This window comes from Ambystoma mexicanum, chromosome 13, assembly GCF_040938575.1.
Source record: "Ambystoma mexicanum isolate Mex_15411 chromosome 13, UKY_AmexF1_1, whole genome shotgun sequence".
In the NCBI taxonomy this organism is placed as follows: Eukaryota; Metazoa; Chordata; class Amphibia; order Caudata; family Ambystomatidae; genus Ambystoma; species Ambystoma mexicanum.
Genome location: NC_090938.1, coordinates 720,244,019 through 720,270,576, shown reverse-complemented (window position 1 = coordinate 720,270,576; position 26,558 = coordinate 720,244,019). Strand labels below are relative to the sequence as shown.

General features: G+C 44.1%; 1 protein-coding gene across 1 annotated transcript in view; it reads left to right on the top strand.

Moving 5' to 3' along the window:
* LOC138521804 (E3 ubiquitin-protein ligase TRIM39-like) overlaps positions 1 to 26,558 on the top strand; it is a 176,176-nt gene that overhangs the window by 133,157 nt on the left and 16,461 nt on the right. The gene's annotated exons all lie outside the window — the stretch shown is intronic.

Here is a 26,558-nt window from a genome sequence, read left to right as displayed (position 1 = left end):
GCCATCTGGCAGTGCTCAGAGCTTTCCTTCCACGTCTCAGGGGCAGGGTTGTCATCATCCAGACAGACAACTCGACCAGCATGCACTATGTCAACAAGCAGGGAGGGACCAGATGCCCTCCACTGTGCAGACTGGCCATCCACATGTGGCAATGGGCCCTGGAAAACGACATCTACCTCACGGCAGTCCACCTTCCAGGGGAATCCAACCTGGAGGTGGACAGGCGCAGCAGGCTGGGAGTGGACAACTACGAGTGGCAGCTAAACAACCTTGTCATTCAGGAGATCTTCCACAGATGGGGTCTCCCCCAGGTGGATCTCTTTGCCACCTAGCACAACAAGAAGAGCCCTCAGTTTGCCTCCTGGCAGGGACAGGGCCGCGGCTCCCTGGGCGACGCATTTCTTATTCAGTGGACTGGCATGACAGCGTACGCCTTCCCACCCACTCCACTTATTCATAGAGTGATTTGCAAGATCAACGAGTCTCGCCAGCTCAACATCATTCTAATCGTTCCATGGTGGCCGGCTAGGCCATGGTTCTCGGAGCTGCTGAGCCTCTCGGAGATGCCTCTGATTCACCTCCCGACGGGCCCAATGCATCTTCTAGCGCAGAAGGGGGGGCAGGGTCATCCACCCCGTGCCACAGAAACTGGCCCTCACAACGTGGTTCCGGAGCAGGTAATGCTCAGTCACCTCAACCTATCCCAGGCTAATCTGGAGATCATACAGGGCGCTAGGAGCAAGGCTACCAGAGCCCTGTATAAAAAGTAAGTGGACCAGGTTCTGCCACTGTGCAGATTCCAAGGAAATCGACCCCCTGGCATGTGCCTTGGATGACGTGCTCTCTTTCTCGGTGCACCTCGCCCACTCAGGCGTGCAGCTGGACACCTGCCACACTTACCTCTCAGCCATCAGGGCCTACAGAAACTCGGAGGAAGGGGTCTTCTTCTCCTCCTCCAATCTGATTGTCAAGAAGCATTTGGCTGGGCTCGCAAGGCTCTACCGCCCATCAAGAGGCCACACCCTTTGTGGGACCTGAACATAGTCTTGGGCGCCCTGGCGCACAAACCGTTTGAGCCAATGGGGTCCGCGGACATCCGGCTGGTCACCATTAAGACGGCCTTACTAGTCGGCCTCACCTCGGCTCGCAGAGTCAGCGAAATCCTGGCGCTTGTCGCCTCACTTTCAAAGTTCGCAGACAAGTATTTGAAACCGTAAGTTTTGGAGATGTACTCCTACCTGCAGGACACCACGGAGGTCATTACCTTAATCGAAGACTACCCATTCGACAACAAACGACAAATCTTAGTCAGTCTCGATATAGTATCTTTGTATACTTGTATCCCTCAGGACATCACCTTAGAAGTTCTAGAAGAGGTACTGCAAACTAAGAGAACAGAAGGGGATTGTCCAAACAGTTTCATACTGTGGTGTGCGACTATGTCCCTTAAAGAAAACTTTTTTAGTTTCAATCAACAATTGTATCATCAAGTACACGGCACGGCCATGGGGTCATCAGTAGCTCCATCTGCAGTCAACTTATTTGTAGAATTCTTCGAAAAGAGCGTTATCTATAATCCCACGAATCCATTCCTAAGTCATCTTCAGATTTGGAGGCGTTTTATAGATGACATCCTAATGATTTGGGATGGTGACATGGTATCCTTTGGAGAATTTCAGGCATGGCTTAACGAGCAAAATCAATTCCTTAAGTTTACAGCTACCACGAGTACTGTTGAAATCAACTTTCTTGACCTAACAATATGGTCTGACGACACTACTAACACACTTAAAGTCAAGCCATATCACAAGCCTACGGATCGCAATTCTTTCTTACAGTTTAATAGCTGCCATCCGAGTCATACTAGAAATAATTTACCAGTGGGTCAATTTCTCCGTCTTAAGAGAAATAGTTCAAGCACAACTACCTTCAAAGTAGAAGCGGCTAATTTAAGTTCCAAGTTGCTGTTAAGAGGATATCCCCCAAAAATTATAAAAAGAGCTCACAAACGAGCTAAAAACAACAGGATGCTCTTTTTGAATACCAGACAAAATCTAAAGACAATGATCAAATAGTGTTCATAAGTACTTTCAACGCGCTTTCCAATCAAGTGAATGCTATTATAAAACACAACTGGCACATTCTTGACTCAGGAGAATGCCCTATTCCGAGACCAGTGTGTGCATTCAAAAGAGGTCAAAATATTAAAGATATGGTTACTAGGAACGACATATCTATACACCTGCCGCAGATGACACTGAGTCCTGGGGGTTACCAAAACCCATTGGACATGTACCCTGTGGACACTGTAGTTGTTGCCCGAACACCAAGCGTACAACGCAAGTAGACCTGGGGCTGGAAAAACCTTGGCAGCAAAGACAATTCACTAATTGCAATTCACAGATGGTAGTATATGCGATCTGGTGCCCTTGCCAAAAAACATATATCAGCATGACGGAAAGGAAAATAAAGGTAAGAATTACAGAACATAAAAGCTGTATCAGGAATAGGAATGTCGCAGCCCCGCTTGTCGGTCACTTTCTGGCCATGGACCACGTACCTGAATCTTTAACATGGAGTGTCTTGCTACAAGTAGGTAAGGGCAACAATACAACATCAAATAAGAAAATACTTTTTGAAAAAGAACGTTTAATTTTTCTCTGCAACTCAGTCGAGAAAGGGCTCAATGAACAGGTTGAATGGAATAAATTCTGAACGATATTCATGAAGCCCCAGGATTTAACTTGGCATTCATATAAGAGACATTTTCTCTTATGGCTGTGTCAGATAGACGTTCTCCTATTATCTATATGTCACAGCAGTGTATAGCGATATGCCCAAAACACGAGTAAGTCACAAGTATTATCTAATCTAGATTGTGACAGGCGGGATCAATATATTACATCATATGAATTTTGGAAGCAGAAGCCACGCCACGTTACTATTATACAGCTTGTTTAACCTGCACAAGGATCGATTATGCACAGGCTTTTATGATGCGAATCATATTATTCAAATTATTCCACAGTTCTGATGTTATATAGTAGTGAAGGGTTTCCATCTAAAATCTACAGTGCGACAGACACTTTTTAGTGAAACCCATTTTCAGTTACAAGATGGCACACAGATTTTTACTCATAGACACTGTTACCTTTGCCTTCTTCGATTTCTAGGACCGCATCGTTTGGGCTTTCCGCGTTTTGGCAGCATTTAGCTACCTGTTCATTCAGCAGCGTCGTATTGCCTAATGGTGACCTAAAACTAGCACAAGGGGCCACTGCGGATAAGAGAACGCAGCTAGAATCAAAGCCGAGTACGAGCAACCTTAAGTAAGTTCTGCATGCACCAAAACGAAATGGGGTTCGTCGCACATTATTGTTGTGTTTTCTCTCAACGTTGCTAACGGCTGGCAGGCGCTTTTCCATTGACAGTCGGAGTGAACTTGTTTCTTTGCTGTTCCGTCCTTCTCCCCCTCCCGTGTTTCCTTTGATTTAGGTGATCAACGAAACAAGTAAACTGTGTGGGGGTGGTCTCGCAACTTTCTATTTTCACTAGACCGGCATGGCGACAAAACGCGTCCCAGCCTCTACAGACACCTGAGATCAAACGTTCCCAGCTTAAGGTCAGTCGAGTTGCACACCGTTAATAAGACCATTTCACTTCAGCTATTCAAGCACGGTAGAACCAGTGTGATAGAAACACCATACACGTATAGACAAATTTGTAATACGAACAGAAGTTGATAGTATGCGCTTGGCAGCAATGAATGGAACTTGTCAGCGCACTTTTGGTTAATAGAGGGTTCCTATAATAGGCACGCGATGTCAACAGATAACCCAGTTTAGTTAAAAGATCTTGATTTAGAGTGGTTTGAGTCATGGGAACTAACTTTAATAGAATATTCCCATCTTGCTTTAAAAACTTCATAATTGTAGCAGATAACACTGTGTTGTTACTGCCCTATCATTAACGAGGCTTTGCCTTCCCACTTTCTTTCAGGGGATTTTACTCCTGCACACGAAGACGTTTTTGTTACTCCTGCAACTATTTACCAGTTGACTGTGAGTTAACCCTTCAAGGTATTTATAGACCTGGAGGTCGACTACTACTATAATCAGTGGTTTGATTCACAATATCTGACTGATTTATTCGGTTGTCTTTGTTTCTCTCCCTTTTTGCTGTGTAGGTTGGCGGTATCCAACAATAAGAGCTTCCTCCTAAATACTGCCCCCCCTTATTTGTACCAAGTTACATGGTCAATTTTTGAAGTCTGTAAACAATTGTAATGCCAATTGTTGTTCATAGCACATCACCCCTGAAGAATTTCCCGGTAACAACTCTCTCGAAGGAGAATGGGAATGAAACATGTCGGGTCTTTTTCTGTAAGAAAGATGTCGCAGTTACAATAAGGCATTGAGAGTCGCTTTGGATCCAGAACTAGTAATAGGAAATGATCAGTTACTAAGGAGATCCAATTTAGACATCCGTACTGTGGGCTAATCCAGGATGCTAATGCTTTTTTATATATATATTTGTTTGTCATTTGTGCTGGCTATCATATAATTGGATGTTGTTGTTTTAGTCGTGCAATGACCACCACAATAGAGCAGTATTTGTAATCATAATCGTTTTGTTCTGCTTTCTTGACGTTTTTTTGTTTTGGTGGCGGTAGTGTTTTCACGTACACATGGAATTCTAGGAGCACTTCTCTTTTTTTCCACTTATTCCTTATTAGTTTTGCATTTAGTTATGGATTGTTCCTGCTCGAATACATCGTTATTATTGTGGTCGGTATGCTATTTTTAAGAAAAGAAAATTAAATTGATTTTTATAACATGTAATTTTGCAATAAAGTATAATAATATGTATATTTTTTCAACCACAGCTGTCAGTGTAATTTGTTGCAACTGAGGGGGTGTAGCAGCAAGGTTTTCAAATAGTTGAATTTGTATTCCTAAGGGAGCAGTGATGAGAGGAGCTAGGACCCTTCTGTTTTTGACAATACGTTTTATGTGGGCACCGTCCTAGGCCTCTCTTAAATAAAAACCCAGTCCTTCTCTAGTTCTATGGCTTGTCGCCTCAGAACCATATACTACCTTTCACAAGGACACACCCAGCATTTCTGCCTAAGGTGCCATCTGCTTTCCATTTGAATGAGGAAATTGCTCTTCCTGCCCTTCCTACTTTTTTTGCTGATCCTAAGGACGAGGCACAGAGTTCTGCACTGCCTACATGTCAGGCGTACCCTGAAATTGTACCTTGACAGGACCAAGGGCTTCCGTAAGTCAGACACCCTATTTGTCACTTTTCGAGGTACAAGAACAGGCTATCAGGCCTCCATATCCCGCTGGATAGACTCGGCCATCAAAGAAGCATACGAGGGCCAGCATAAGCCCCTTCCGGCGAACATATATGCCCACGCAGTCGGGGCCGAGGCAACGGCCATCGCATTTCAGCGCCATGTCCCGTGGCAGGTCATAAGCAGGGCAGCCACATGGGCCACTCCCTCAGCTTTCTGTAAGCATTACTGTTTGGATGCCGGCTCCAAATCGGATGCAGGTTTCGGGCAGGCGGTTCTCAGGAACCTGTTTGCTTAAGGAGGGTCTCCTCTCCACCCTGGGGCTACATTCAGTTGTAATCGCCCATGCAGTATGGAGGAAAAGGGACGGGACATAAGAGTAATTATAAGTTACTCACTGTAGTGAATAACATACTCTTAGTCCATAGTCCCCTTTCCTCCATATGTCCCACCATCCTCCTCACCCCCCCAATAATACTGGTGTCATTAGGCAATGGTAAGGCTATTGTCGATGCATCTATGGGGACTGAGGTGTGGTGCCGGCGGGCGGAGTCAGGGCAGCGCATGCTCCCAGGGCCGCACCCCCGCACGCCTCTAAATTTAAAGGGAAGAAGGTTTTTTCTGGTGAAAAAGGTTCCGTCTCCCGTCCCTCGCAAGGGACGCCCATGCAGTATGGAGGAAAGGGGACTATGGACTTAGAGTACGTTAGTCACTACAGTGAGTAACTTATAATTTAGCAACGGTGCCGGTGCTTCCGTCGTCCCACTCCCATAGAGTTCTATGGGACTCTATGGGAATGGGGACTTATTTTACTTGCGCCTGACTTTCCGGGCCGCTGGGGTTGTAATCCCCCGGTGGCACCGGGAAGTCAGGCGCCGGTAAATATTTACAGGTCTGGCGGCAACCCGCCGGTATCACCGGCACGGTTACCACCAGACCCGTAATGAGCCCAATATCGCGAAAATTATTAGATGTACATATATTTTTTTTAATATTTCTTATTCTAACGTATATGTACTTGTAGCATCGACAAAAGTAAAATCACATAAATTAAAATTACACTTAGCTTCTCCAAGGATGGTTATAACTTCCTTGGTTCCACTACTTACAACAGTTGTTGTAAGTCAATAGCTCATTAGTGTTCATAGCAATCTGTCACTTAATGATACCACACATTAATCTCCGCCTACACGTGTTTCAGCACATAGGGAATGAAAGTCAGCTATCCTATGGTGAGCTTCTTCAGGGCTATTCCTTATGTACAGTATAAGTCTAATACTTTTTGTAAGAAGAAAGATATGATAGAGACATTAAGCTATTGGGTAACAGTTTGCAACTCGCTAAAAGAAATGAGACAAATTTATTTAGGAGAATATTTTATGGGTGAAAGTACATCTATTCCAAGCGAGTGGTGGGGTTGGGTGATAATTGGAGAAAAGCCAGCTTTAATAATTGCAGAGTTGAAATTTATTGATAGAGTGCTAATGATGATGAAGGAATTGAATGAAATAATACATGTGTAATTGTATATGTTTATATTTCTTTTTCTTTTTTATGTTTTATGGTTCTTTTTCAATATGATGTAATCATGTTAAAGGTTTTGTTAAACCAATAAAACATTTTAATAAAATAAAATAAGTCTAATAATAAAAAGAAAGATTGATACATTTTTTGTATAGAAATCAAATTGCATAGACTGATACGGGGGGGGAGAATTCAGGAAGGCATTAGCATAACTGTGTTTTAAGTATGTAAACACTCAAATAGTTATCCAAATAATATGCAATGTATATTTACTTGTGATCATTCTTGTCATAATCGAAAAATAATTTTAAAGTAAAGGTCCGACCTGTACTGCATGAATTATCTAATGTTCGTCTGCAGTCTCCAAATGTCTCTCAAATGTGTGTGACCTGCAACGAATTCATTTTTTCAGAATATGTCCATAATTGGCCTGAACCCATTCTATCCATCTAGTTGGATATTTACTCACTGGAATCTATAGTCGCTCTCTTCTTTGGATTCCTGATCAATTTCTTGCGCTCCGAGTAATTTTTAAGTTTGTAGCTTGCTCACATTCCTTCACTGCATAATTATCTTTGTTGTCTATTCTATACGGCATATCAGTGTATACAAACTCCTGATAGGTTTACTAGTTGCCTATTTCTTACCTGGTTAGATGCTGGGAGTCTCCTCTCTCCTGCAGCATGATAACCACGGTTGTGATACCCTAAACACAAAGTTTGGTACAGCTGTGTCTCTCCTGGACATTGCCCGCTGTTTCTTTGTGCTTGAGACAGCAGTGTCTCAGCACTGCTCAGCGTCTGTCTGGGCTTGATACAGCAGTGTTCATGCACTGCTAAGTGTATCTCAAGGTTTGGTACAGCAGTGCCTCTCCTCGACATTGCCCAGTGTCTCTCTGAGCTTGGGACACCAGGGCCCAGTATCTCGCTCTCTCTCTGCTTGGCACAGCGGTCTTTCCTGCAATGCTCATTGTTCCTGAAGATCTTCTTCGTCACAGTACTGTCACCCTTGGATACAGTTACGGAATTAGCGTAATACATAGGTCCGTCCTCACAATTGTTATTCAGCAAGGAACATGGGGCCAGTGATGTTGGGGTTGTTACTGCTGAAGGGAGGCTGTGACCCAGGTGATCGTCTTTGTCCCCAGAAAGGGATTTCCTTCCTATGAGGTCCTCTTGCATATTACCACCTCTGGGGGTATTATTGGGTAGCAGCCTCACCCTCCAGGGACCCATAGGAAAGGGTTCCCCCTGGGGAGAAGTGATGACACCTGGAGTATCGTCGCACAACCCTTAGAGCTTGATCAGCAAATTACCCGCCCTCTCGATATGCGTGTTCCTTATACTAAGAAAACAACTGCAGCCTCCCCAAAAAAGGGCAAACAAATAGTTCAATGATATGTCATTTGAGTTTCAAGGCGCGACAAGACAAGGGAGGACAAGACAAACGATCTTACTAGGCCATGTGTCATTCAGATCGTGCAAGTGCAGGGGAAGGGAGAGGGAGAAGTGCCGAGGAGAAGGCTGGGGGGGGAGTGCAGTCGGGGCAGCATTGCTCTGAGTAAGTGCAAAGAGGCAGGGCACTGTAGAGGTTACAGTTACAGCCACTAAGTGTGCGGTAAACCCACAGGCAGTGCAGGTGAGACTGATCACAGGGGGCTGGTACCCAGTGAGACTCTGAGGGTAGCCAAGCAACCAGTCAGTGCAGCAAACGGGTAGGTCAGCAGGGGAGGGTGAGAGAGAAAGCGGCAGAGAAAAGGAAAGTCTTGAGCTGCTTCCTGAACTTCAGTTCATCCGTCTCAAGTTTGATGAACGGGACAGGGAAGCCATTCCAGAGGGAGGCACCTGCATAGGAGAGAGATCTACCCCCCACTCTCTGCCTGGAGAAGAGTCTGACCCTTAGAGAGTTGGAGGTAGCTAAGCAAAAGAGCTCAGGAAGGAAGGTATTTTGGAAGAGAGTTAGATGTAAAGCAGGCTCCGGCCCCAGAAAGCCTTGTGGATGATGCAGAGGGTCTTGTACTTGATCCTTGCAGCCACCAGGAGCCAGTGTAGAGATTTCAGGGCTGGAGAGATACGGTCACCGGACTTGAGGCCAAGGTTAAGTCCTGCAGTCCTGTTGTGGATTAGATGAAGAGGGCAGAAAGTAGAGGAAGGTAGATTGAGAAATAGGCTGTTGCAGTAGTCCAGCCTAGAGAGAACCAGGTCTCTGGAGACAGTGATGGCCTGGGCACTCAAAAGAGAACGACTGGAAAGCTAGAAAGAATTGAGGAGACCCCAATCTGAAGGCAATAAACTATTCTTCAAAATCCAAGCTGGAGGCTGCTACGTGCCGATTGAAAGGAAAAAGAAAGCTTACTCCAAAAACCTGTAGCATAGGATTCCGCTCCCAAACCTTCAAGATATTCTGGGAACTGAGCACCAGCCTCGACCTTCCACTACTTCAGTCCCATCATAAAATCTTTCAGAGAAACTACGAGCCATTTTCTAAAACAATCCACCCAATATGAGCCTTCTGACCCTCGAGTAACATGCTATTTCCCAATACCAAACATACCATTGCCCAAAGCCCCCCTCCTAGTACACTGAGTAACTGCTTCTATCAATACCCTCTGGAAGACATAACCAAAATCGTCAAAATGATGACAGCGTCTGGCACTCCAGTTGCACCCAGGCCTGCTATCATTGTCAAAGGTGTACCTCTACCTTACCCACTCCAACATAAGATTTGGAATAATACCCCCAGCATTTAAACTAGACTCTGCACCTACTAGACAACAACCAATCAGGTTTGCAACATTTCAGACTAATTTCAGCCTCCCTCATCCTCGCAAGGAAAGATTTCCAAGGCCTTGGACAGGAATAACTCTGCCATCTTGATCCTGCTGGACCTGCCGGCAGCATATGAAATGGTAGAGCACGCTCTCCTCCTAAACCGACTCGCTCCAGTATGGGTTTAGGGCCTTTGCCTGGCTGACAGGACAACATTGGTGAAATTGGGGGCGTTGAGAACAACCCCCTCCACCCTGAAAATTGGTATTCTCTGGGGATCTACACCATCGCCCTGGATGTTTAACGACCAGCATCCAACCGCTAACTGCCATACTGCAGCTGTTCTCACCAACCTCGATACAAGACTGGATGCCAAGAAATCGCCTATGGCTGAACTCAAGCAGAAGCGAAAACCTACGTTTAAAATTGCAAAAGCATTCTTGAGACCCCTTAAGGTGCAAGTTGATGCCTTTAAAATTGGTAATTCTGTCCAGCATCATACAGTCTCCATGATCATGTTATGGTGCAAGGTCAATCTATTGTGGTCCATACGTTGAACTGGCTTCGTTACAACGCCAAGAGCATGCACCTGAGCTAATGCAGAGATAGCCGAGACAGCTTAAACCAATTAATGCCCTCCATCCCCACTTTTAAGGCCCCAGCAGCCAGTGATTTGAACCCCATCAGCCAAGAAAAATGGCCCAACTAAAACAGAGAGCTACTCGCAGCGGGGTTAGGCCACATAGAACCAGCTGCAGACATTGCTCTAAGCTCCTCTGAACATCCCTAAGCCCTTTAAATCAGCAGGTGCTTCAAAATATGTATCTGGAGTGGACAAGAGTGGAGTCCAAAGTGCAGTGTGTTTTGTGTTGAGGCAGAACAAGGACGCATGCCACTTGCTTGGTATTAGTGGGCATTTGATGATTAGTTGTTGGATTTCAACTCCTATAGGTTCTAGGGGATGAACTACACATAATATGGATTGTCCTACAGCAAACAGTGAACAGGGAGTACCACCTTAGGGCCCGATTCATGGAATCTTTTGCACAGTTCAAAGTGTACTGCTGAAAAGTGGCTTTGCACTGCCGGCACAAACCCTGATTCATGGAACTGTGCAAAGTGTATTTTTGCAGTGCATAGTCAGTGCAAAGTTCATTTTGTACTGCAAAAATTACTTTGCACTGCAAAAATACACAGTTCCATGAATCAGGGTTTGTGCCGGCAGTGCAAAGCCACTTTTCAGCAGTACAAAGCCACTTTGAACCGTGCAAAAAATTCAATTAATCGGGCCTTTAGTTGGTTCTGGTTCAAATGAGGAAGTTTTGCGGGCCAAGGGTATGGGTGTTGTGCTCCCAGCTGTCCTGGGGGGCCTTTGCTGCTCGGTTGCTGTTCGTTCTGCAGGCCATGCGGGGCAAAGCCCACAGGGCAAGAGTGCGGGTGTTGTGCTCCCGTGTGGTGTTACGAGCCCGCAGAGCGGAAGGAATTGCCTGTCCCTTGGGATCTGCAGTGTATTCGCAGTGGTGCAGTACTTGTCTGGCAAGGTGGGGAGTTGTGATGGGGGAGTCACACTGAAGTGCTAATAACTGCCTGGATTCGTCAACTAACCTGGCATGGCAGCCTCATTCATATCGGCTCACATAGAGAGTGCCACCCCCTCACCCTCACCACGATGTTTCCTGGTGTTCACTGAATCGAGGTGGAAAATACTTAGTTAAACGTAAATTGCCGGTGATGTCTCTTGCATCAGATGCCGTCTCTGAGGCGCCAAGGCACAGTCCCGTAGTTCCACCAGGGTCACGGGGGAGGGGTGTCTCTTGCATCAGATGCCGTCTCTGAGGCGCCAAGGCACAGTCCCGCAGTCCCACCAGGGTCGCTGGGGAAGGATGTCTCTTGCATCAGATGCCGTCTCTGACGGCGCCAAGGCACAGTCCCGTAGTCCTACCAGGGTCACAGGGGCAAGGGTGTCTCTTGCATCAGATGCCGTCTCTGAGGCGCCAAGGCACAGTCCCGCAGTCCCACCAGGGTCGCTGGGGAAGGATGTCTCTTGCATCAGATGCAGTCTCTGAGGCGCCAAGGCACAGTCCTGCAGTCCCACCAGGCTCATAAGGGAAGCCTATAAACTCATCAAACAGATCAATGGTTTTCTTGGGAACAATCCTGGGAGCAATTTGGATGCTAATGGGAGTGAAACTACCAAATATAATACAGAAGGCAACCACCTTAAAAGCAATGGCATTAGCAGCACTAATCGCAACAACAGAGCAATTACATGCAGACAGTGCAGGGGGTGGAGGGCTGGACCACTATGCTTTTAGCCCTGACATCACCTTCGTGGATCCCTCTAGTTGAGGGGGCTTTGTTCAGGCCAGGCAAACCGAGGGGCCCTCGAGCCAACTTCCTTCACTTTTACCCCCGCAACTGTGAAGAACTTCACAGCTAATAAGAAGCCAGGCAGTGCCAGATGCCAGTGAAAAGATGCCAGTGAATTGTAATGAGAAACACAATTTCGCCAACGCGATTGCTCCATGTCTAGCCCCGGTACAGTTAAGACACTACAAGCCAACATGCAGCACCCAGTCTCTCAATTACAAGGCTGCAGAGGGGAGGGTTGCTGTTTACGGCAGCGCCAAGCCCCCCACTACCATCTGCATCACCAGGAGCCCTTTAGGATTACAATGATGAGGTGCGTGCCATGTGTGATGCAAATGAGCACCAGTTGGATGCTTATTCTCCCTGCTTACCAGCCCTGATCGCAATGTCCACTACCCCCAATCCGGACCAAGTGGACAAGGGCCCATTAAAGGGATGTAAATGCAATCTCGTTGTAAATGAATTCGCTTCCCTAAAGAAGCCGCTCCTGCTCATTCTCGAAGAACGTAGTGAAGGAGGAGGAATTATGGGGGAGTCTCAACCAAGAAAGGAGGGCAATTCAAGGGTCCCCCAGATACCAGCGGAGACAACCGACAGTGGTGGTATGACCCGCTTTAACTCAACCCACATTATTGTCGATAGTATTGGTTTTACCAATGCCCGGCCTGTAAAGAGGCCCCTGTTAACAGTTGACCGGGCATCTGCACTCAAAACTCAAGCCTAGACCATAAACGTGTTTGCTTACCCCAGCAGGTAGCATGTGGGCAAGCCGACCAGGGGTCGAGTCCCACTCTTTTGGATGAGAGGATGTGTGGAGGGGCAGGCTATGTTGCTCCCAAGCTGACTCACCATGTTACCAGCCACAGGGTCCTGAGATTGCAGCATGGGTATGGTGTGGAGTATGAAAAAATCAGAGGGGCCCGGAGGGGGAGGACGATATTTCTGCAAAGAGTTCCTAAAGTTGCCCCAGACCACTGAGAAACCAGGGAATCACTAATCAACAAGTGCAGCCATTGGTTTCCAGTGCTCTGTGGCTGGCGATCGCTAATTCGTGAAGATATCATTAGTCTCACAAGGTTACAACACAATGTCAAGGCTTCACAAACCTAGGGCCTCATTACGACCCTGGCGGTAAGGGGTTTACGCCAGCGTTAGCTGCGCCGACCCCTTACCGCCAATTACGAGGTCCCCTAGCGCCATGGCGCTTTTAACACCTGCTTTTAGCAGGTGTTAAAATCCATGCCGCTAAGGGACCATGGAGTTAATTACGCCACCGTAATTTACGGTGGCGTAATTAACGCCTTCCCCACTCCCATTATGCCCTATGGGGCAAAAATGGGAATGGGGAAGGGTAAATGGGGATTGGGGACTTACCGCCCCGCCAAGGTCGGAATGGGGCGGTAAGTCCGCCAACCACCATGGCGTAAACGTAGTTTACGCCATGGTGGTAAAGTCACGGCCCAGGCGGTAACTTACCGCCTGGGTCGTAATGAGGCCCCTAGTCTTCAAAGTACAACCCTGTTGTCTAGATGTTTTCTTCTGGGAAGGGTCTAGTAGCAGTTACTCAGTCTGGTCACTCCTTTAGGCTGCTCTGTTTTCACCTTGGATCTCAATAATTCATCCAGGTTTCAAGCTTCATGGTTTTCTCTACAGGCTGTTCCACAGCCTTGCAACAATGACTTGTAGGCTTCTGCTTCTCCCAGCCCTTGTGTTACCCAGGGTTTACAGTACATTCCTCCCAGTCTTTGGGTTTGTCAGGATTCACAACGGGTCTCTCCCAGACTTTGGGTTTGTCAGGATTCACAACGGGTCTCTCCCAGACTTTGGGTTTGTCAGGATTCACAACGGGTCTCCTCCAGACTTTGGGTTTGTCAGGATTCACAACGGGTCTCTCCCAGACCTTGGAGTTTTCCTTCAGCATGCATAGTGGTAATAGTGGTAATGGGCGTCTCCCCCCACATAGGGACCTAGTCAGGCAGCCAATGTTGTCACCTTCCTGCCATGGCTCAGGTCTTTCTCACTTTTACCTGTGGATCATTGGTGGACAGCCTCAGCCATTCAATTCCCCCAGTGATTGGGAGATGTTTTTTTCAAGCATCCAGGCCAGACTCTCTGTCCAGGGCTTCCTGGGCAGCTTCCAGCCTGGCCTCTGAGTTTCTTCCAGATTATCCCATCCTTCCTTTAGGCAGTATTCCTTTCCTGGTTCCTTACTCCGGGGGGTTCTCCTTGTGTCAAGGGAGTACAAGTCGACATGTCAGCCTCCTCTGACCTTCTCTCATTCGCTGAACTTTCCCAGTCCCTTTTATATTCCCATGACTTCCAATGTTGTTCCTGCTAGGTTATTCCTCATTTTTGTTTGAAATCTCAAATCTGATTGGTTATTCCCTTGGGGTTCGTTAGTTGTATTACCGGTGGAGCTTTTGTTTTGGGTTATTACCTGATAGTTTTTATGATTGTTAAATGAGGGACGGTGAGGTTTTAAAGGTGTTTCTGGTGCCACCTTGGAATCCCTTTCTGCATGCTGGGTGGTTCCTCCACTCTACCAAGGATGAGGCAGCAGTGGGAGTGTATGAGAACAGAGTATGCAGGCCTTCTCTGGCGCGCTCTTTGTTAGGTAAGGTTCATACAATGTTTCACACCCAAACACAACTGGTTTGCAGAATCTATGCCTTTCTCAATGACATGGCTGTTGTGCCCGGGCTGTGGGCGCCCATTGCAAGGCTTTTTGGTACTTGTAGTTCTGCAGGTCAATGTCCCACAGTGTGACCCCTGATGTTGTGTTACTGCGCCTCTGGGGCGCAAGCAAGCGGGCGGGATCCCTCATTAATGCCCTGGGTACACATTGGGTAGGGGCCAGACCAGGCCAACCCAGCCCTTGGTGACTCGCTTCTCACACATATAAGGATGGGGATTTCAGACGGCTCACCACATTTGTTAAACTGCCCCCGGTGGCAACTGGGAGAATGCCATCCTATATGCTTTTTGTTAAATTGCAGCGTATCTCATTAGGGGACCTCATTAAAGTTCCACTAATCAGAAAAAGGCACAGCTCATTTAATCAAGAACACAAGGCTCTCTGTCCAGCTTTAGTTTGTGGCCAAGGTATGATCTAGATCACTATGGGGTCTGAGTAAAGCTGGTTAAAGGCAGGAGCCGGGGCAGTTAATTAAGCTGCCCAGAACTGTAGGATTAGGAGGGAGAGAAGGGGTCATTGGGGGGCTTCTGTTATTCAGTGTCAATCTTCACTTCGGATCATCCCAATCTGTGCTGTTAGTGGGATTTTCATCATAATACATTGTTCACTCTCAGGCTATTTATGAGAGTCTGAGGTAATGGAAGGAGTTCACTATTTCCAGGACTCTGCTGCTAGTGCTGGATGTTGGCCCCTTGCCTTCCTGGCTCATTTATCAGATCATAATTTAGACTTAGTTTAAACTTCTCAGTTCTACCCACCTCCTTCTCCCATCCCCAGGTGTACCAAGCCATCGAAGATTTGCCTGGCTGTCTGAGATGGATGGGGTGATGTTAGGTGGTGGGCACAGGAGTGTGTGTGTGTGTGTGTTCTGATAAATCAGTAATATTCCCACAGAAAATGCGGGCCATTAGATGGATCAGATGCAGCAGCAGGAGAGCACGTTGTGGCATTTCACGTAGAGGTTGGAGGAAAGAGGGAGCTGGGACTACTGTACAGCAGATTATAGTTGTCGGTCCGGAGAGGGTCCTTTTCCCTCTAAATCTGAAGGGCAGAGGTTGTGCAGCGGGAAGCGTAAAGGAAAAGGCTTTCCCCCATGTGAACCGAATTGCAGAGACTGCGCAGCAGGAAGCGTGCAGGACACTGTGGCTGGGGCCTGGTGTGTACCCATGGGTCTCTGGAGCAAGCCGAGCTAACTACTCAACTGGTGAGAATGAAGGCAACTTCAGCGAGAAAGTGTGTCCGTTCGGAGAAGCCACAGTAGTGGAAGTAATATTCCCACAGAAAACCTGACCTGGGACCCTTCTCAAGTGGCCAGGGAAGGGCAGACGCTTCCCGATCCGACCCTGGTGGTGGTGTTCTGCCGAAGGATCACATGGTGAGGGGGGAACAGATCAGAGAACCTGGGAAACGCCCTTATTTAATTTTCCCAGAAATCCCACACTTCTAATGGCTTATCGCAGAGGGGAAGAAATAAGATTTTTTTTTGTTGGGGACTTCAAGTCCCATAATTCCCTGTACAGGGACGAGGAAGAGGGCTCAAGAGCAATGTTGCAGGAGTGTTCAGCTTGTTAAGGCAAATGACCCACACCTGAGGGAAGCAGAGAGGCTTAAAAGGCACCCTCAGATGTGGGCCATTAGATGGATCAGATGCAGCAGGAGAGCACGTTGTGGCATTTCACGTAGAGGTTGAAGGAAAGAGAGGGAGCTGGGACTACTGTACAGCAGATTCTAGTTGTCGGTCCGGAGAGGGTCCTTTTCCCTCTAAATCTGAAGTGCAGAGGTTGCGCAGCGGGAAGCGTAAAGGAAGAAGGCTTTCCCCCATGTGAACCGAATTGCAGAGACTGCGCAGCAGGAAGCATGCAGGACACTGTGGCTGGGGCCTGGTGTGCACCCAAGGGTCTCTGGAGCAAGCCGAGCTAAGTACTCAACTGGCAAGAACGAAGGCAACTTCAGCGAGGAAGTGTGTCCGTTTGGAAGAAGCCACAGCAGTGGAAGTCCTGCAGGACAGCACGGTAAAGGGTCGAAGACTGAAGCCGATGAGTGTTACCCAGCATTCTATTCCCTTGCGCGTACAAATGCATGCAACAGTAGCAAAGGAGAATCACTTGCATGCCAGTGAAAATTGCTGTTAATCCGACCGATGATTGTCGGGCAAAGAATGCAATAATAGCAGCTCTCAAGCATAAGTGAAACTGCCGGAATGGTACTAATTGAATATTAAACTAAAGACAACAGCTGAAATACTAATTGGGTGCCTACAAGTGATTCTAAAGTGAAGGCTAATTTAAGAAAAAGCCGGCAAAAACATTGCAGCACTGAACCTGAGTCATTGAAATTTAATAATTGTGAGTTCCGCAGAAAAAAATAAGCATTGCCCAAAGCCAAGAGTGGTGCAAGCACTGTCCAAAGCCAAAAGACACTAACAACTAGGCATATAGCTAATGTCTAATATAAGACTAATGGGGGAGATCCCAAAATCCATTCCTAATGCGGAGTGGATACCTACCTTGGTTTTGGGAAAGACAAATAGTTACTATAGAGAAAGGTAGGAGAACGGTTTTGGTCAACAGTTATACCCTATTAAGACGAACTACATGCGTATTTCACAAAAATATATTTATTTTAATAATTTCTGCATAAAATGTCTCATTAAATGGAGAAAAAAATACATATTCATTACATTCATCATCACACTCTAGGAATAGAGTTGATTCTAATAAAGACAAAGCACATACATACAATAATTCTTAAAAACAGATAAGCAACAAATGTATACCTCTCATTGGTAAATAGATCGGCCTATAGGACAAATCCTATTAGGACACGGTTTTAGATCATTTACAATCTCTAGGTAATTATGAATAGTCTAGTATTAATTCTAGACTATAGACTCGACATGTTTCAGTCCTCTTGATAGTGGTGGGACTTTCTTCAGGAGTAATCAATAGTGATTTTTAGAGTAAATGCATTGCTGTTATAAAAGTCTTCTTTTAATGTGGCTTCACTCAGTATTAAGAAGGGTAACTGTTGACAAAAAACCAAAGGAACAAGAATCATCACTTGTGCTCGTATTCTTTAAACACTATGAATGTGTGTGGGCAAATTTCAGCGGTAAACCAAATTTGCCTGAATTCCCATGTGTAGTAGAGCCCTCTAAGGAAGGAGAAATGCCCACAATAGTTGGACAGTTTTCTAGTAAGAAGACAATTTCTTCTATGGGTTCCTGAAAATTCATAAAAATAGAAGGATCAATGGAAACGGCCAGGTTATCCATATCAGTGCTCTGGAAATGCTTGATCATAGGTTCACAATATATGACCCCATATGACCCCATATAGAGTGGCAATTCTTTTTTAAAAAAATACTTTTACTAAACAGGTTTTCTTGTTGACACTGCTAAATTGTTTGGAGACGTATTGTTTCTTTTTGGGGCTAGAATTTCTTACCTTTGTATGATGAGTCCGGTGAATCTGGGTCTCTTTAGTTCAGTTAGTTCAGGTATCAATTCCCGTAGTTACAGGTGTTACTAGTGTAAATCTGTCAGTGAACAAATCATACATAGACTATGGTCAAAGACCGTTTTTTAATGACAGTTTTTTTTAAAAAACTGTTCAGAATTTTAAATAGTCCGGATGTATATATAATTCTACGTCTCTATGGTTGTTTTGAACGTTTTTTGTATACTATTGTCATCTCTCTTTGGCAGTAGTCTGTGGCTTTTAAAAACATCTATCCGGCGTTTAGGCAAAGGCTCCCGCTTACCTATGGTTCCAGCGTGGTCTCTATTAAGTACTCGCGGCGATATAGTTTTGCTCAGTTGGTCTTGTTTCCCGTCCTGAGCTTTCTGTTAGTGGGGCTCCATTAGTGTGACTGATTTCGAATCAATGCCGGAAGACGCCGGTTATGCGTCGTGTACGGGCGCCATCATGGGAGGTTCTAGTTATCAGAATTCTGGTCCTTTATTAGTGTTTGTCGTTGTTTGCCCGAACTAACCATTTGATTAGTGTAGATGAGATCTTTTGGGTGGAAAAACAGATTTTGCATCTCAACTCGGGTGTATTCAGTTTTTAGACTGTGAATGTTCACACTTAAGCTATTTATTAAGCACCTGAGTGGTTACTGCCATTTTTATATTCTTAGTTCTGCAGACTTCAAATGTTCTCTCATAGTTGGGTCTCTCACGGGGCATAGAGCTCAGATTTTTAACCATTCTATAGATTCATTTAGCCCTTCTTTATCACTTTTTGTCATAAAGATTAACCTTTGTTCTTTTTTGAATAATATTTTACTCTTAATGTTGTGGTTATTGCCCTGTACTGTCAGGAGTACTGTCCATTTAAAACTTTCAAAATGATGATTGTTTTCAGTGAAATGTTTAACTAATGGAGCTGTTAGAGCCTTGTTTTTTAAGCAACTCTTGTGTTCAAGCATTCTAACTTTTACCTTTCTGTTAATTTTTCCTATGTAGTCTTTATTACATGGGCATGTGATCATATAGATCATGTATTCTGAGTTGCAGTTTGTCATCTGTTTTTGTTGCCACGGTTTCGAAAGGCCTATGTTAACTTCTTTAGTTTTTTCTGTAAGTTTACATACTGCACAGTGCCCACATGGATAGTGTCCATTTATTGGTGCAAGGCCCCAGGAGCAGGTCAGGCTGTTAGTAGTTGGTATTTTTTCTCTTAGTTTGCTACTGCTTACCTGATTTCCGATGGTAATGGATTTTTTATAAGCAAACATTGGTATCTGTACTCCTGAATTTGAATCTTGGAAAATTTTCCAGTGTTTTTTTTACAATTTGGCTAATTCTCAGACTAAGGTTAGTAAATGTGTTAACACATACTAATTGATCTCTTTGAGGCTGTTTGGTTTTCTCTTCTAGAAGTGCATCTCGATTATTATTGGCTGCCCTTTTTGCTGATTTTTTAATCAGTTTTTTTGGGTAGCCCCTTTGTTTTAATTTGGATGTTAAAATCTTTGCCTCTTCTTCAAATGCTGTTATGCGACTGCTGTTTCTCTTAAGGTGCAAAAATTGACCATAGGGTAAATTGTTTCTTAACTGTTTACCATGATGACTTTCGTAATGTAGGAGAGAATTTTTTTCAGTTGTTTTATGAAATGGTTTCACTAGTAGCTTACCATTCTCATGAAAAATAGTTAGATGTAAGAAATCAATTGATAGTTTTTGAATATTCATAGTGAATTGGAGATGTCGATTAGAATTACTAAGCCAAATTTTTTTTTTTTTTTTTTATTGAATATAGTTGAATGAACAACTTTTTCAATCTTTAAACAAATTCATTTAGAATTACATACAAAATTCAACGTTAACATTAAAAGAGAAACAACAAAACATTTGGATAAAAAAAAATGAAGTACAGTAATTAGTCCAAATAGGTAAAACATAGTATCTAAAACAATTCGGACTTAATATTAAAACTTGAAACAATATAAAATCAATTCAAAAGTGGACAGAGCTTTAAAAGCAATTCAAAAAGGAGAATCTTTGAAAAATACAAGAAAAGAAAAGGGCCTAAACCAATAACGCACTTAAATAAATCAATATGTTCTTTGATTGGGGACATCAAACATATCATAATATTCCACAGATTCATTTTAACATTTGTATATATGTAGGTTTCATCATCATTTAACATAAAATTCTTTTATCAGTTTCTAATGGGCCCTTTACAGATTTAGTTGCCTAAAACTTACATGCAGTTGTCATATTTATAGCTCTAAATGTTGATCGACACGCCCTTGAGTTTCGACATAATGGCCTCCAAAAAATTATGGGTGGCAATGCGAAGGCTCATTGAATTGGTAGACAAAAGTAGCGACCAACAAGTTTCAGGGCTTAGTTCACCAAGATAGGATAGATGAGGTTCAAAAAATGTTGTTCTTAGATTAGTTAATGCTGGACAAGCAGATACAACATGCTGGAGTGTTTCTTTAACTCCCTCAACCTCACAAAAGGTACAACAGTTTTTATTAGCCGGTAACAACTTTCTTCTAACCAAAACATCTCTGGTTGGAAAGAGATTAAATCGCAGCCGTAAGATAGTTGACCTTAACTGCAGAGAGGGAGCTTGTTTTAGATATGGGGCCAGCGTTCCTCGAGTTTTGTGTTCATAGGCTAGCATTTTGAAGTCTTTATATGATAAACACCCCATTCTTGTATCAATCCAGTCAGATCTGTACAATTCTTCTTTTGCCTTTTTTGGTTGACCAATAAGCATTTCTAGGGACAAATCAATTCTTGCCAAGATGTTGAAAATCTGAGCCATCCATGTTTTTACAAAGTGATGGTCCGAGGTTAACATATAATGAGATAGAGATGCCAATATAGTGTTGGAATTATCACAGATGAGACATTTCCGAAACAAGGCACATAATTTCCAATGGTATTCAGCACTCAATGATGTCAAACCTAATTCAAATCTTAACCAAGGACCTGGAACACAATTAGGAAGTTGTAATACAGCTCGCCAGTATTTTGCCTCTGATTTATGCAAGCTTTCTGAACAAACGATTTTTTTTGTTTCAAGGCCATATAATATAGTTGGGACTACTTTCTGTTTCCAATATGTTATGGCCGGGCTAATCGTAAATTTTCCAAATTCGTGCAGAATAATTTTAGTTTGTGAGATAGCAGACTTGACCTTATGGTCCAACATGATTGAGTGCGAATCGACAGGTGAGGAGCCGTCAAACAAGATTCCCAGGTATAAATATGTTGGAACAACTTCAACAATTCTGTTATCGATTCTCCACTCAAAAGGTCTTCTTTTGGTGGAACTTGGGGCATAAACAACCACTTGCGTCTTATTTAGGTTGATTATCAACTCATTCAATGTTAAATATTCATGAAGAGCAGCCAGAAGTTTTTGTAGGCCTATGGGCGTCTTGGATACCAACACTAAGTCATCGGCGTACCACAGGGCTTTGATAGGGGTACCATTCATTTTTGGCGAATCTGAGATCACATCAGAAAAAATGTATTTAACGTCTTGTATAAAGAAATTAAAAATAGCCGAGGCCAACACACAGCCTTGTTTCAACCCCCGAAAAGTTGGAATTGCACTTGACAGAAGGCCTGACAGTCAGACGGATCATGATGGAGGTCGATGAGTGTAAGGCATGTATAATGTCACATATGGTTTTAGGACAATTAGCTAGATGTAGTTTGTTCATCAGTCTGGTTCTAGATACAGAATCAAAGGCTGTGTGAAGTCAACAAATGCAAAATACATTGACTGTTTAGAGGACTGTGCTTGGGCTTTCAAGGCATTAAGGGTTAGTAAATTGACAGATGTACTCAAACCGGCTACAAAGCCCGTTTGGCAAGGATCTCGCTGTTGATAGGTCTCAGTCCAACGCGAAAAATCCCGTAAGACAAGGCAAGCAAAAATCTTCCCGGGAGCATCGAGAAGGGCAATGGGACGATAGCTCCCCAGGGATTCCCTATCGCCCTTTTTAAAAATAGGAACCAGTATAGAACTTTGCCATGATGTTGGAATTTTTTTGCAACAGATAATATGATGAAATAAGTTGTTCAAAATCAATGCCCATTCGTGAGGTTCTGCTTAAACATAAAATTGCTTAGCCCATCCGGCCCTGCAGCACGAGAGGAAGAAGACTTTTTAATTAAACCCTCAACTATAGTGGGTGAGCACTCCAAACCCCAGTGATTCAGTGTAGTAGATATATACTTACAATCTGCATACATCGGGTCAGAGTACAAATTCAGGAAGTGCTCAAGCCACTGAGATTCAGTGACTCCACATAATTGTAGGTTCAGTTGAGATGGAGAAACCGCACTATTAAGTAAGGACCATATTTGGGCTGAATTTTTGTTATTTGCAGCCGCCAGAAAGGCTTCACTATCCTGCTGATATAAAGTAGCCCTTCTGAAGCGGCACCAGTTTCTATACTGACATTTAATTCTCTGTTGTGTCACATGTCGAGTACCCAAAGGCATTTTTCGTGTAGCTCTTATGGCTTTTCTGTAGTCACCTTTTGCTTGTTGCATAGTTTGGTCAAAATGATGTTTGTGTACGCGAATATCATATGATTTGTCAGCAAACATTGTAACAAAGCTTGGAAGGATATCTGTATAGAAATCCTTTTTAGTGATGAGCAATCCTTGAGTAGCAAGCTCAAGATCATAGAGGGATGCAGGGGTCCATTTAAAGCGGGTTCTCGCAGTTTTGACGGTTAAGACATGTTTTGACCATCGTTGAGACGATGTTGTAGAATCAAGAAGGCCCTCCCATTCAAAAGTTATCATCTGGTGATCACTGATGGTCTGAGTTATAACTTTGAATTGAGTAGCCTTATGAAAAAGGCTATCAGATACGAATACATAGTCAATAAATGACTGGGATTTTCCTCTTTCCCAAGTTGCACTGGCCGGAATATCGCCTGAGATAGCACCATTGGCCAAATATAGATTATGATCTTTCACAAACTTTAACCATCTTCTGGTCTCACGCTTCTGACTAGGTGTTTTCGGGCTAATACAATTAAGATTTAGATCCCCAACCATCAATATGTCACTCACAGAGTTGTCACAAGCTATTAATTCCAGCATTGCAGTCAGATCCTTATAAAAGGTGTTCTCAGTCAGTCCCAACGGATTACGGTATAGATTTATTAAGGCCAAAGATAGCACAGAGCTTTTGATTTTAACTAATTGGATGAAGTTGTTGGGAGAGGCCCATTGAGTGATCCTTAATCCTTTGCTCATTTTTACCGCCACTAAAAGACCAGATGTTGGTCTCCCTCTGGAGGCCGTAGAAGCTGGGAGCAGAATAACATCGTGATCATCCCATGTGGGAGTAATCACCATCCAAGTTTCCTGCAAGGCCACAATATCATATTTATTAATGTTGGATGAACCTGCCCATTGCAAATGGGAGTGGCCTCTCGTGTTCCATGAAAGTAAACTATATTTTACCTGAGGTTGTTCGATTAATGGTTATGTTTCGAAGTTACTGGAAGTAAATTTGTTTGGAATTTGTGCTGGACCACAATAGGAACAGAGACATTCAGAGGAGTTTTGCGACACAATTGGAGAGGGCACAGATGGTTCAGACTCTTTCGCTTCTTTGATCAACCGCTCCGGATTTTGGGCAATAAGGAAGCCCATTTTAAAGAGTGCCATTTTTTCCTTCCAGATAGAATGTAGAACTAGCCCAGATTTGATCCAGAGACGTACAATTGCGAGATTTTGGTTACAAACAAATTCGACCTGATCAATATCATTTGACGCAATATCCTGGAGACTGCTTACGTCCCCAAAGATGTTTAGGACGCTAGCCCTGCATAGATCGTATTGTTCATGGGGCGCATCTCTACATTTTAAGATTAAAGAGTGACAATTTGCAAATGTATTGCCATTCGTCTGCTTACGTTTTTTCACACCTTGTTTTCTGGGTGTGGGGGCGCAAGCAATGTCCTCATTTCTTTTGGTGGAGCCAACCTCAGCTGCAAAACTTACTTTTTTCCAACCACCCAAGTGTTCACTTGGAGGATTTTGCACAATATTCATGGGGTTAGAATTAGTATGTATTAGGTGAGTAAGTGTTTGCAAATTCAAATTGGAACCATTTGCAATATTAGCAGAGGGGCATAATGCTGGACGTTCATTCAAATATGCCTCTACAGCCACCTTTATAGCTGACATCTGTTCTTGTAATTCAAACTGACTAGTAGATTGCCTCCCCGTTGGACATCCTACAATAGATTGACCATGTTTAGTATTCAAGGCAATATTCATCGGAATTTGTGAAGGATGAGAAGAGGCGGGGTTAGACGGCAAATTCCTATTATCTGATTCATTAATTAAATCAATAATTTCTGACAGAGGAGCATGTTCAGTTGGAGCTTGGGGTGTCATTGGATTCACAACGGGTACTGAGCCCACACCAATGGAGACAGTGGATTTAGAGATGGAAGGTACTGGGATATTGTTTGGGACATCAAACACGCAAACTGATGATGAGGTTTGCAAGACCACCTGACGTTGACTATTCATCACATCCTTCTTTTTAGGTCTAATTTTGGATTTTGCCTTTGTTAAGCGAGCGCTGCGGACTTTGGCTATTTTCTGCAAGTCAACAAGTGAAACAAAAGGCTGTCTGGTAATACCCGTATTTGTTTTTGCTATTTGCTTTGGACTCCTGTCGAGATTGATCCAAGAGTCATTTATAGACACACAGTCAGGGGCAGGAGATGTTACAGGGCGAATGATATTTTCAAAATAGGGTAACGCCGAATTAGGGACGGCAGGCTTCTTAGGTTCTTGTATAATAATCATAGGCTGATCAGGACCTAGAGCCATGTCAACCTTGCTACTACACTTTGGGAGCGATTGGATAGTATCTGATAAGCTCGCGATTCCTTCAGCCAGCTGCTGTATTTGGAAAGCTTGAGATGATGTTTTTTGATCAAGAGATTCAAACAGTTTATACAAACTGACTAGTGTAGTATTTACGGCTGCTAACGTGATCTCAATTAGAGCCAAATTTTCTGTTGGGTTTGCAGAAGTATTAATTGGTAGACAACGTCTGGGCGTGGGTAATAAAAAGGAATCATGTATAGAATTAATAGTTGAGCCCATGATGCCTTGATTTGCTGCCCCAGACGACAGGTCTTCATGGGATTTATTTATTTTTTCATCATTAACGTGTAAGGATATGTTAGACACATCAGAGAAATCCGGTAAGTCATATGGTATTATCTGAGACGATAGGCAAACAATTAATAGGCTCAAGTCCTACAGGCATTCTTGATACAGTACTTACGGCGTTAGCCTTGGGCGTTGTCAATGTTAGCAAGGGCGGCACATTAGAGATTTCCTCAGATATACATTCTTTACGTTTCGCACAGAAAGTGCGGATATCTCTGTTTTCAAGTCAGGATAATAGACTTTTTGGAAATACGGGCTAATTTCCTTTGTTTTGGAGTTGTTAAGTCAGTGATTCCTGAAACGCTTATGCCGTTACCTGTATCCGGCATGTTTGTCTTTAGAGTATACGGACAAAAAAGCATGAATCAATGGTGTATTCTTTGTAATGAGTGCGTATAATATGGCTAACCATGCAATCCCCACAAGGTTTTGTGACTTGTTAGTCTCAACTTATTCGCACTCTAAGACCATAAAGTGCAACACACAAATAGCCTTTCCTACTCACTACTCGCAACGCCGCGGCGAATCGGCAAAGCGGGACTTACTCCGGTGTGCGCGTGCGCAGTGCGCACGCTGTTGCGGTTTTATACCGCCGCCCACAAAAGTGCAAGCAAAGCCTAGAAAAGAAAAACACAGTAAATATAAAGTCCAAATATACTACTTTCAAACGTAGAATACTGCTGTTCAGAATCACCTTCTGGAGACTGTAGTATAAATGTCCAAAAGTTAAACGCTGATACAGCAAACACAAGGAGTCCAAGTGAGCAGCAACAGCATGTAGCGGCAAAGCGGGACTTAACCGGGACTTACTCCGGTGCGCGCGCGCAGTGCGCGCGCTGTTGCGGTTTTATAGCGCCGCCCACAAAAGTGCAAGCAAAGCCTTCTGGAGGCTGTAGTATAAATGTCTAAAAGTTAAACGTTGATGCAGTGAACACAAGGAGTCCAAGTGAGCAGCAACAGCATGTAGCGGCAAAGCGGGACTTAACCGGGACTTCCAAATTAGGAAGTCTTGTGCTTTTTCTGCTGTGCCTGTCCATAACATTAAGACATCATCAATGTATCTCGCCCACGATAGTATGTTGGTTGAGAACGGGCTCTGTGTGTAAATTCATTTTTTCTCAAAATATTCAACAAATAAATTTGCTAAACTGGGTGCCATAGTGGCTCCCATGGCCGTTCCTTCGATTTGTTGAAAGAATGTACCTGAGA